Source organism: Lemur catta, chromosome 3 (assembly GCF_020740605.2).
Source record: "Lemur catta isolate mLemCat1 chromosome 3, mLemCat1.pri, whole genome shotgun sequence".
NCBI lineage: Eukaryota > Metazoa > Chordata > Mammalia > Primates > Lemuridae > Lemur > Lemur catta.
In genome coordinates, this window is record NC_059130.1 from 108,059,766 (window position 1) to 108,072,544 (window position 12,779).

Consider the following 12,779-nt stretch of genomic DNA (forward strand, 5'->3'; position numbering starts at 1 on the left):
AGCCGAGGGTAAGGGTAGAATGAGAGAATTGGATTAGTTGTTAGACAAATGTTTTTTTCAGCTGTGACATTCTAAAGTGATATGATGGGTGTGTGTGTGTGTGTGTGTGTGTGTGTGTGTGTGTGTGAGGTGGGAGATCTCATTCCTAATTCACAGAGAAACAATCTGCTTTAGCCCCATGCTGTCATCCTCATCCTCTTCCAGGGACTAAGGCTTCCTGTATCCAGCAAGATTGTGCATCTCTCACCTCTCAGGCCTGTTGAACTGGCAGGAGGATGAGCCGAGGGAGTCCCTTCCTTCTTTCAGCCTGCTCCCCATGCCGGCCCTGCTTCACAGAGCAAGATGCCAGGCACTTGCTTTCACCAATAATGGCTTCATTAGATTGAAAGGAGACCAGAGTGACCTCAGTGAAATAGACTTCCTGACCCCAGCTGACCTCCGACCCTCACCCTGACAGCCTCTAAATCTTTTCCTTCTGACACATCCCCCACAAGGTATAGGCAGGAAGAGAAAATGATGAGCCTGCTACAGCCTGCTATCCTGCAACTGCAGCTCTCCAGGTGTCTGCTCGCAGGGGAACTCACCATACCCAACTGCAATGTCCCTCATGGCCACTGATCCTCTCAGTGATCCTCACTGTGACTCTAGTCCGGTTTGTGGATCACGATCCATCCAGCTGTCATTCACCTGGTGTCCATTTGTTTGTATCCAGTGGTTGCCATGTACCACGGAGGCAGAAGGGTGTCTAACCAAACACTGTCATGTCCCAATGCTACCTCAGTCTAGGCCTTTCACCTACTCTCCTCTGTCTCTGTAGTTACTGATTATTGAGTGCTGATTGTACACCAGGCATGCACTAAGTGCTTTGTGTGTATTTCTCTTTTGGTCCTCAACCATCTTAATAAGATCCCCATTTTGCTGGAGAGGAAACTGAGACTTACTGGTGTCAAGTGACTTGAATCAATTCACAGATCACAGGGATAGATCCCAGGTCTGGCTCACTCTGATATTCTCTTTCTTCTTTACTTAAAAAAAAATACTGTAGTTAAAGTAATTAATGCATGTGGTTTAAAAAAATCAATTAATATTGAAAGAATTATTCAATAATTCTGGCCACTAGCCACTCCACCCTCTCTACTCCCTTGAGGCAACCACTCTTTGTGCCATTTCTTCTGGAGGATATTTCCATATCCCTAAATAATATGCATGTATGTATATTCCTTGATATATTTATTTTTGATCTGATCTATTGATCTTCTGCTATGGTAGTGAGGACTTACCTCTCTTTTAGGGCCCACCTCATCTGTCCCCTTCCTCCCAGCATAGTAAGATCATCATTTTCAACTAAATTGATAGCCAGTGTTTACATTGTCATGATTATAGAAATATTCACTCCATTGCCAAGTAGAAGACTAGGTTAAAATTTCCTTTCTTTCTTTATGTTTTTAGTGACAAAGTCTTGCTATGTTGCCTAAGCTGGACTCGAACTCCTGGGCTCAAACGCTCCTCCCACCTCAGCCTCCTGAGTAGCTGGGACTAAAAGGAAATTTCCTTTCTTACACTGCTTTTTATTTTCCCTGGACTCTCTAACTGCCTTTCTCCCTTTCCTGCACTATTTACCATTGAAATAATCTAGGTTATTTTCAAAGCCTCCATCATATTATTTCTTTCACTAAGCCCTTCCCCCAGCCCCCCAGCCTCTTTCCTGAGACCCCCCCCCCATTCTGGTTGTTCCCTGGGCTTGCTTCCCAGCGGTCATCTGGGGGCTTCCTCTCACTGCTTTCCAGGTTAGAGCCAATGTTTCCTGGACCCCATGTCAACAACTTAACAACTTTCTTGGTTCACAGTTGAGGAGCACATCTTCAAAGAACTGCCCAAGGAAGGGTGAACAGGAGTGAAATTTTCTGGACCTTACAAGTCTGAGTGTGTTGCTGTTTTATCCCTACTTTTCAATGGTTTCAACTCCATGCTCTTTTTCACTCTGCTCTGAAGATCACTAGCAGAATGAAGAAAGACACTCAGCTTGCTTTGAGGACATTCAGCTTAGAGATGTCTTTTCTGTATTCTGAGGTTGTGAACAGAGTTATCAGTGGAATAAAAATGATGATAGCTGAGACTTTTTGAAGGCTCACCATGTGCCAGGTACTGTGTGAGTGCTTTACATAAATGATCTGCTTTAGTCGTCACAAGAAACTTATGAGGTAGGCATGGTTATTCCCATTTTGCAGATGAAGGTGGTGCACAGAGGGGTTAAGTAGTTCCCTCACAGCCATAGAGTAAGTGATCTTCAGGATTCAAACTCTGGAAGGTTGACTCTGGAATCAGCATTCAGAGTCAATAATCTACACTTCTTCCATTAGACGAGCCTTAGGAGTTAATATCTTTAGGCCTTGCCTTTCTTCCACCCCATTTTGTAAATGTGGCAGCAATATCTAAACTCCAAGTAACTTGTTCAAGGTCCCATAGCTAGTAAATAACAAAAAGTAGAAACCCAGGTCTCCGGCTTCCTGGTATACTCCTCTCGATCTGGGAGTGTGGGTTCAAATTCACAATTGTCCCCTGTCTGTTTGATGGGGAGAAAGCTAGTGGAGAAGACAGATATATAATTAGACAAAGGCATCAAACTGTGGCTGGGAGGCATATGTAATGTATGGGAACAATGAAAGCTCGTACATGTTATATATTATGGAAGGCTTCACAGAGAAAGTGGTATTGGGTTAGACCTTGCATAAGCTTTTTTTTTTTTTTTTTTTTGAGACAGAGTCTCACTTTGTTCCCCAGGCTAGAGTGAGTGCCGTGGTGTCAGCCTAGCTCACAGCAACCTCAAACTCCTGGGCTTAAGCGATCCTACTGCCTCAGCTTCCCGAGTAGCTGGGACTACAGGCATGCGCCACCATGCCCGGCTAATTTTTTTTTTATATATATTTTTAGTTGGCCAGATAATTTCTTTCTATTTTTAGTAGAGACGAGGTCTCGCTCAGGCTGGTCTCGAGCTCCTGACCTCGAGCGATCCACCCGTCTTGGCCTCCCAGAGGGCTAGGATTACAGGCGTGAGCCACCACGCCCGGCCAGACCTTGCATAGGCTTTTGAAAGCTAGGATGGCAGGACATTTCAGAGAAAGGAACAGCAGAAATGAAAGCCAGGAAGCCTAAAAGGGAACAGCTTGTTTGAGGAACAGCCACAGAGTTTGGTTCCCACATTGGCAAGTCCTCCATGTCTCTGGGAACACATAGAGAGAGACCTGCAGTCCTTTCATTCAATCTTCAATGATACATTCATTCAACATTTTGTCAATAATAGAGATAGAATGGTATGTTAAGAAATTTCTGGTTTCCAATCGTGGCTTTGTCACTAACTCACTGTGTGTCCTTGAGCAAATCTCTTTGTTTCTGGGCCTCAGTTTCCCATCTATCAAATGGGAGAGTGGATTTATGATCTCTAAGCTCTCTCTCACTGCTCACTGCATTTGTGATGTTTACAGATAAAGAATAGGACAAAAGGTGTCAAAGTAGCCCTGACTCCCCGCTTTAGAGTAAGGGTTGAAAATCACATCTGTTAACTTCTGCTGTGTGCCTGACATAGCCGCCTCCAACTACCGCATGAGGGAGGTGTTATTCTCTCCATTTAGCAGAAGAGAAAACTGAAGCTCAGGCCGGTGCGGTGGCTCACGCCTGTAATCTTAGCACTCTAGGAGGCTAAGGCGGGCAGATCGCTTGAGGTCAGGAGTTCGAGACCAGCCTGAGCAAGAGCAAGACCCCGTCTCTACTAAAAATAGAAAGAAATTAGCTGAACAACTAAAAATATATAGAAAAAATTAGCCAGGCATGGTGGCGCATGCCTGTAATCCCAGCTACTCAGGAGGCTGAGGCAGGAGAGGAGGATCGCTTGAGCTCAGAAGTTTGAGGTTGCTGTGAGCTAGGCTGACTCAACGGCACTTCTTGAGCTCAGAAGTTTGAGGTTGCTGTGAGCTAGGCTGACTCCACGGCACTCTAGCCCGGGCAACAGAGTAAGACTCTGTTTCAAAAAAAAAAAAAAAAACCCTGAAGTTCAGGGTGTTTGATTAACTTCCTCAAATCCCCCCCAGCATGTAACAACAATAAAATGCAAAGGGTCCCTAACTTAAAATGGTTTGATCTACAACTCTGCAACTTTAGATGGTGTGAAAGTGATACACATTCAGTAGAAACCCTACTTTGAGTACCCATAGTACACTCTCAGTACAGTATTCAGGAAATTACATGAGATATTCAACACTTCATTACAAAATAGGCTTTTTGTGTTAGATGATTTTGCCCAACTGTAGACTATTGGAAGTGTTCTGAGCATGTTAAGAGCTAACCTGTATGAGTGCTTACCATGTGCCAGACACTGTACCAGGCCCTACATTAGCTGGTGTAATCCCCTAACAACCTCCCGATGTGGAAATTATTGTGTCTCCATTTTCAAAATGATCAGGCTCAGAGATTTAACAATTCGCTCTGGGTAGCCCTTACAGGAAGACCCATCCAGGTTGGTCCCGTGCTGCAATCTGTACTCCTAACCACTCAGCTACACTGCATATCAGTGATAACATGAGATAACACCAAACTCCACATTAACCATCCTGAGCTCAAGGCCTCCAAACGATAGGAGTGTGCCTCCCTCTCCTTACCACTGAGTCCCTGTGGTTTGGCCATGGGTGGGAGAAGGACAACAGAAAGACAGATGCATGAAGCTGTCCAATCTCCCTTCCAGCCTTTTCCGAATGCAAGTGGCAATGTTAGGTTCTGAAAAGAAATGCCCTCACTCCACTCCTGTTCTATGAAAGGAAGGGGAACAGAGCAAAGAGAATAGACATTCCAAGATCCTTGATTCCAAGACTCTCAGAGCCAAAAGGGACCTTACAGATCAGCTAACCCCCTCCCATACCACAGTTTGACATAAACCATTTTCCAGATCAGCTTGCAAACTTCCAGCAACAGAGAACTTACTGCTTCTGGATGCTTTGTCCACCCACTGACAGTTGGGATTGGTAGAAAGTTCTTTCTTCCATTGAGTTGAATCTAATCTCTGTATTCTTGACCCACTGGGGTCCTTAGGAAAAGTCCTCTCTGTCCTTTGCAAAGACTCTGGGGTCATGCTTTCTGTGCAAACCCCAGTCCTACCATTCCCTGGTTGTGTGACTTTAGACACGTTTTTTAGAGGCTCAATACCTCCATTTTTGTTAATTTCCCAGTGTTCTTATGGAAGTTAGCCCAAAGCCAGATTTACCCAGCTTGATCATGAGTGATCCACAGTCCCTTTCTGTTGTCTACATACTACTTTGTATAATGCTTTTCCAACCACAGATTTTCCCATTCATTGTAGCTCCAGACCCTGGAAAACAGGGCTGCTGGAAAAAGAGGGAGACAAGGTGAGCATGTGGTTTTCTCAGTTTTGCAGGTGAGGAACCTGAAGTACCCTTACTTTCACTTTGCTGATCACTGTTCTTTCTTTGGGCTCTAATGTAGATGTGCTCTGTCCATCCAGGCATCTCTTTGCCTCCCTCCCTGCCTCCCCAATACCCCTTCCCCATTTTTTATGGTACCCTGCACTCCTGTGACAGAGCATCTGCCCCACTCTGTTATATTTGCTTATTTATCTTTCTCTCCCACTGACCACTGGAATGCAAACTCCATAAGCCAGGGACTCTGTCTGTCTCCTTCATTGTGTCAGCACACAGCACAAAGCTTAGCAGAGCATACTTGCTTATTAAATGTTTGTGGAATGAATAAATTCATGACTTGCCCAAAGCTCCACAGTTCATAAAGGGAAAAATTAGAATCCAGGTTTTATTTCCAAGTCCAAGAATTTCTTTTTACTATCCCTTGAACCCAATCTAGTTCTTGCCCCTAACCCCAACTGTCAGTCCTGTCCCCATTAATTCCTGAGAATCTTAGATTGTTTATCTGGAAGGGACCTTAGAGTTCATCTGATTCAATCCCTTCATTTATAGATAGAAAACTAAGATCCATAGAGGTTAAGTGATTTGCCCAAGGCCACACAGGAATTCGTGGCCATACTTCCTGACTACTATCCTGGTTCTTTTTCCACGGGTTTCACCAATGAGTTCATGGACTCCCAGGGGTGGGGGTGGTAGTAAATAATTCCATCCAAGCACCGGTTTTTATGGCCTCTGCTACCCCAAAGGCCAGACACCCAAGAAGAGTCTGTTCTGAGACATCCCACCCGGCAGAAATTGCAGGCAGGACAGGATGGAAGGGGTATGTGTGTGTGTGTGTGTGTGTGTGTGTGTGTGTGTGTGTGTGTGTGTGTGTGTACGCATGTGTGTAGGTTCACGGGGCGCTGAGGATGCAGATATGAAAACCGGCGGCAGCACAGCCCCACTGTTGTGGGGTCCCTTGAGTCTCCCACCATGGCAACACCACTCCCCCTGCCCCTGAAGCTGACCTTCGGGGCCAGAGATCAATAACCTGGACTTTGGCTTCAGCACCCTTTAGCCCCCCCAGTGACCACAGGCTGCCCAGAAGAGCTAGCAGGACTCAGGGTCATTAAGTAACTGTCACTCTTCCCCAGCCCCACTTGGGGGCATGGCTGGGGGAGTGCCAGGGATGGGAACCTACAGAGAGTCACAGGTGTGGTCCTGTGCTCCCACCCTCCACAGAGGAGGAGCCACCTCCATCTCTCCTTGACCCCACCCATGTCCCCCTTTTTCCCTGGGCAGAGGGGTTTCCTCCTGCCCTCTCTGCTCCCTCCTCCGCCCTAAGCGCTCAGCCCCGACACCCCTCACAGAACCCCCATGTTCCTCACTAACCCCACACATTTCTCTTAGTCCAATCTCCTCTGAGACCCTCCCCTGCCACTGTGCTCACATTGTACGTCAACTGGGGGTATGTTACTCTTTCTTTCAGTCAAGGCAGTAGCTGGGAATTCTTCATTCACCTTTTTCTAACTATCCCAGGTATCTTCTCACCAACTCTTCCCCCCCAAAGAAATCCACAGTCCTGTCACACTTTTAGCAAGACCTTGTTTCAGAAACACACTTACCACCCCACCCCCACCCAGCCAACTTTCCAAACTCCCCGCCCACCGTTCCTGGCCCACATCCACCCCAGCGCCCCGGCCAATCACTTCTGATTGACTGATCAGGGAGGAGGAAGAGAGGATCGATGGAGGATTCTGGGCCTATTCGTATTCAAAGCTGAAGGTCCAGCAGCCAGGGATATTAATTGTGCGGAGGAGCAGAGCTGGTCTGCAGTGTGGGGGAGGATGGGTGTAGGAGTCAGACTACGGGGGTAGGGAGGAGAGCGATGGTGGAGCTGATCGAGGTGGGAAGGCCGAAGTCAGGAATCTGGTCATGGGGAGGGGTCCCCGAAAGCCCCGCAGGAAGGAAATTTACCACGCTGTCATGCTTCCCAGCTCAGAGAGGAGGTCCTGGGCCCCTGGTACTCCCGGTGTCCGGCAGGGGGCGCTCGTTCCCCACATGACCCCTTTCCTCATCCGCCATAACCACGTTCTTTTGTTCATTCATTCCTTGAAAGTATTATTTGAGTGCCACTGTGTGCCAGGCACTGTGCGCCGGACGCTATGCCACAGACTGGAAAAATAAAGGCGTGAACAAGATAGACAAACAAGGTTCCAGAACTCGTGGCACTAGCAGAGTAGGATTACAGGGTATGATTTCATATAAGGGAAAGGGAATTAGACAAAGCCTTTCTGAGAAACTGAGACTTAACAGATGCCTAAATCTTGACCAAGTGAAAATGTGGAAAAGAGGTGAAGATGAGGGAGTGTGTGTGGGGGGAGTGGGGGTAGGGAGTTCAGACACAGGAAACAATTTACAAAGACCCTGAAGCAGGAAAGATCAGGGCCCCTTTAGAGGGATGGACAGAAGCCTGTGTTTGGGGAAGATTGAGTTTTGGTCAGAGATTTAACCCTTTCTATTGTACCCCTCTGGGGCCCTCAACTTTCTGAGGCCTTTCCAGAGTAACCAAGCTCAAAACTTGTCTTCCTGAAATGAATGGAAAGTGGTAGATTTAGCTTAAGGTTTGGGGCTTCTCCCTGGGAGGAATTAAGTGATGTGCACAAATGAGATACTTTAATCACAGTTGGAAATTTTAAATGTATACAGCCAGAAGTTATTCTGCTAAAAAGTAGTGTGGAGGTGTGCTAGACAATTAACTGATACATGATTTTATGTGCTAATTTTATGATTTTTGATATGTGTGGTATTTTTGGTATTTTATGATATTTGTGGTATTTTTCAGCTTTTATTTACTTATTTTCAGCTTTTAATGTTTATAATTTATCATGACTTTTCTCATTCTAAATAAACATTCACTTAGAGTACACATTTTATATTTATAATCTTCAGTTCTTTTTCTTAAAGAAGCACCCCTCCCCCCAAATTGTAATAGCTCCAGGCCTAGTAAGACCCACATCTGCCTGAGGGGGGATTCCAGAGTCCTGTCTGTCCACTCCAGACCTTAACTGGGCCCTGGACCCTTCCTCTCACTCTGATCAATCTCTCCCACCCCTGTGTGATGTCAGTTTGTCCCATTGTAGGGGAGGCTGAACTTGAATCACTTGGTTGAAGTAGAGTCTGTCAGCTCTCTCCACTGTAAATTTACTATTTTTCTCTTTGTGATTAAAAGTATCTTATAGGGACAGACATTAAGATCATGTAAATATCCTCTTTCTCACCAAACTTTCAACCAATAGTTTTAGCATCCGTGAATTAATCATTGCCCACATCAATTATTATTTTCATGGTCACCAAATGGTGATTTTCTAACTACATTATTCCTGTACATTTATTAGAAGAAGAGTTTTCTCATCTCCCCCATGTATTTATATCAGAACGGATTTATAGATTCCTCTTTTCCAGTGGGCTGTAATCTATTGCTATCATTATTCATTCTGATGCTTAAATTCTCCCAGATTTGCCTAGTGAACCCCTTCAAACGCCTTCCTGGGTCCTTGTGGCATGCTCTCATCTTCCTCTGAGCAGTCCTTGCTTTCTGGCACATCTGGCTGTCCCAGGCTCACCTACACTTCTCCAGCATGGCACTGAGATCAGCCATGTCTTCAAGGAACCAAGTGTTTTACAAACTCAAAGTGATATATAGGTGCCATGTTCCTATTAGTCTAGTGTTTTAAGTTTGTAGAATCTAGTATCTCATGTTTCCTAAAAAGCCTTTGGCCTTAGAAAGAACTGAGCTTATGGCCGGGCGTGGTGGCTCACGTGTAATCCTAGTACTCTGGGAGGCCGAGGCGGGAGGATCACTCAAGGTCAGGAGTTCGAGACCAGCCTGAGCAAGAGTGAGACCCCCGTCTCTACTAAAACTAGAAAGAAATGATCTAGACAGCTAAAAATATATAGAAAAAATTAGCTGGGCATGGTGGCACATACCTGTAGTCCCAGCTACTCGGGAGGCTGAAGCAGAAGGATTGCTTGAGCCCAGGAGTTTGAGGTTGCTGTGAGCTAGGCTTGATGCCACGGCACTCTAGCCTGGGCAACAGAGCGAGACTCTGTCTCAAAAAAAAAAAGGAGTTCGAGAAAGAGCTGAGCTTGCACATCAAATCTTCGTGCTGGCTTTGTGGCCTCAGGTAGTGTAACCTGGGAGCCAATGCTACCCCCGTCTCCCCCTCTCTGAGTCCTTGTGAGGCTGCGCAGTCCAGGAGCACGTGGCTCTTGGGCTGCTTTGGGCTGCGCTATCCTAACACCTAGAACGAGGCCTGGTGCACAGCTGGAGCTCCACAACAGTTATTGAAGGAAGCAATGATGTGAGATGACAGGTGTAAAGCATTTGCCTCATGCCTGACACACAGTCAGCCTGGTCTCAGGTGTGGACACTGTTGTTATTTACTGGATGTGACCTGCCTTGTGGACTGTTTGTATATGGTCAGAGCTGGAGCTACTGTCAAGAGTGCACTGATAATGGGTTAGCTGGAGACCTCTGCCCCTCTCATTGGAAGAAAGGGTTCCAATGGCACGGAGCAAAAACTGGCCTCGATGTGCTGGGAAGGAGGCAGGAGCCAGGCAGGAAAGTCCGGAAGGAGCTGCAGTTACAAACCAACCAGCTGAACCAGGCGTGGTGGCGCCTGTAGTCCCAGCTCCTCGGGAGGCTGAGGCAGGAGGATTGCTTGAGCCCAGGAATTTGAGGCTGCAGTGAGCTATCATCGTGCCACTGTACTCCAGCCTGAGTGACAATGTGAGACTGTGTCTCTAAAAAAAAGGAAAGAAAAGAAAAGAAATCAACCAGTGACCAGCAAGCAGCAGCCGTGGAAAGAGCCAGGTGGGCTGGGCCCTGGGTGGAGGACGGCAGCTGGGAGGAGGGGAGGATCGGAGGCAGGAGTGCTGGCAGAGGCAGACTTCTGGGAAACACAGAGAAGCTCTGTGCCAGACTTGGGGAAACAGTGGAGGCAGCTGCATTTTGGGGGGCCACATGAAACTCCCAAACTAAAGAAGACACAGAGCCCACCCTCTGGGGCCTCCTCATCTCAACGGGAAACCAGGACTGGACCACTGGGGAGCCCCTAGTCTGACAGGAAGACACAGACCTTGGTTTTGGAGGATCTGACCCCTTGACCTTCTCAACACTAACCCGGCCCCCTCCTCCTCATTCTCCTCCCTGATCCTCCTCCAAACCTGTGGGCCCTTCAGAGCCTGGGTTTGTCCCTGTCTGGGCAGAAGGGCCCTTCTTCACTCAGCCTCTGGGGGTTCCTGGAAACAGGGCGGTGGTGACAGTCTGCTTCAGAGTGGCCACAAGTCTCTCTTCAAAGATTATTTTGGAAGATGACATCTTCCCCTTGTCTACCACAGCCCCCTCTCAAAGTTTCCCTACCTCGCTAGCACCCGCAGCTGCTGTGGCAGCTATTAATAACTCGAGGGAAACCACAGCACCAGCGCTTGAATCACTCTGCTCAGGGGTAGAGGGTGGTCAGGAACGAGGTCTCTGCTTGGCAAGCCCCATAAAACTAGTGTCAAGTAGCGTAGTAGGCACTTAATACTTCATATTTAATCCTCACGGAGGTATTCTTACTCTCATTCTAAAGATGAGAAAATGGAGGTCTCAGAGTGATTATCTTCCTGCAAGACCACTTGGGTGAAGCATGCACATTCATCAGGACTTAGTTGCAGAAAACATATATTCTATTTTATTTTTAATTTTTTTTTTGAGACAGGATCTCACTCTATTGCCCATGACAGAGTGCCATGGTGTCATCATAGCTCACTACAACCCCAAACACCTGGGCTCAAACGATCTTCCTGCCTCAGCCTCCTGAGTAGCTGGGACTACAAGTGTGCACTGCCACGCCCAGCTAATTTTTCTATTTTTTGTAGAGATGGGGGTCTTGCTATGTTGTTGAGGCTGGTCTCGAACTCCTGACCTCAAGTGATCCTCCTGCCTCGGCCTTCCAAAGTGCTAGGATTCGGCCGGGCGCGGTGGCTCACGCCTGTAATCCTAGCTCTGGGAGGCCGAGGCGGGTGGATCGCTCGAGGTCAGGAGTTTGAGACCAGCCTGAGCAAGAGTGAGACCCCGTCTCTACTAAAAAAATAGAAAGAAATTATCTGGCCAACTAAAAATATATATACAAAAAAATTAGCCGGGCATGGTGGCTCATGCCTGTAGTCCCAGCTACTCGGGAGGCTGAGGCAGTAGGATCGCTTAAGCCCAGGAGTTTGAGGTTGCTGTGAGCTAGGCTGACGCCACGGCACTCACTCTAGCCCGGGCAACAAAGTGAGACTCTGTCTCAAAAAAAAAAAAAAAAAAAAAAAAACAAAGTGCTAGGATTATAGGTGTAAGCCACCGCACCCAGCCAGACAACATAAATTCTATGGCCACGAGGAAAAAGATGTGATACAGGGCATTAAGTACTTCCAAAATAATTGGAAAGGAGCTGGTTCTAGACTAAGTTTACAGGAATACTCCAGAACTCCGCAGAACTGAGCAGCCAGGGGAGCTACCTCCTTTGCTACACTCAGAAAGGTGGAAAATCAGGGAGTCTACACTGCAGCTGTTGGCTCCACACCTGTGCTAGATCCATGCCATGAAAAACACAAAACATAAAACATTTGTACCTATGAACTGGTGTTAAATTTAAAAAAAAAAGATGCCAAGTTTTAGTTATGTAAGATGCATAAGTCCCAGTGATCCACTGTACAACACTGTACCTATAATTAACAATACTGCATTTAAAAAATTGGTTAGAATGGTAAGTATACTTATCATGGCAAGTATTCTTACCACAAAGCAACAACAACAAAGGAGCATGAGGAAATTTTTGGAGGTGATAGACATATTTATTGCCTTGATTATAGTGATTGTTTCTTGGGTGTATGCATATGTCCAAACTCACCAGATTGTACACATGAAATATGTGCAGTTATTTGTATATCAATTATACCCCATTAAAGCTGTTATAAAAAAAAAAGATGCCCCAAACCTTGACCCTAGGCCTTCAGCTGACACTGCTGCAGAAATAGCCTTGACCCAGGGCCTTTGACCTCTTTGCTTCCACCTTTCGAATCTCACCCAAGTGTACCTAGATTAGCAGATCCTCATTCACATCCAGAGCCCTAACTGCAAGGGAGTCTGGGAAATGTAGTTTTTCACTTTCCACCTGTGTTGTCCAGGAAGGCACGCTACGAGGGCGCAATGACTGTCGAATGCCAAGCCACCATTTCCACCATTTCTGCCACTGCAAAAGCCTGTGCTCTTCCATTGGACCACCCTGTCTAGGGTCTACTCTTGGTGTGGGGGATGCTGACACACAGGTTTTCATGGAGCTTTAT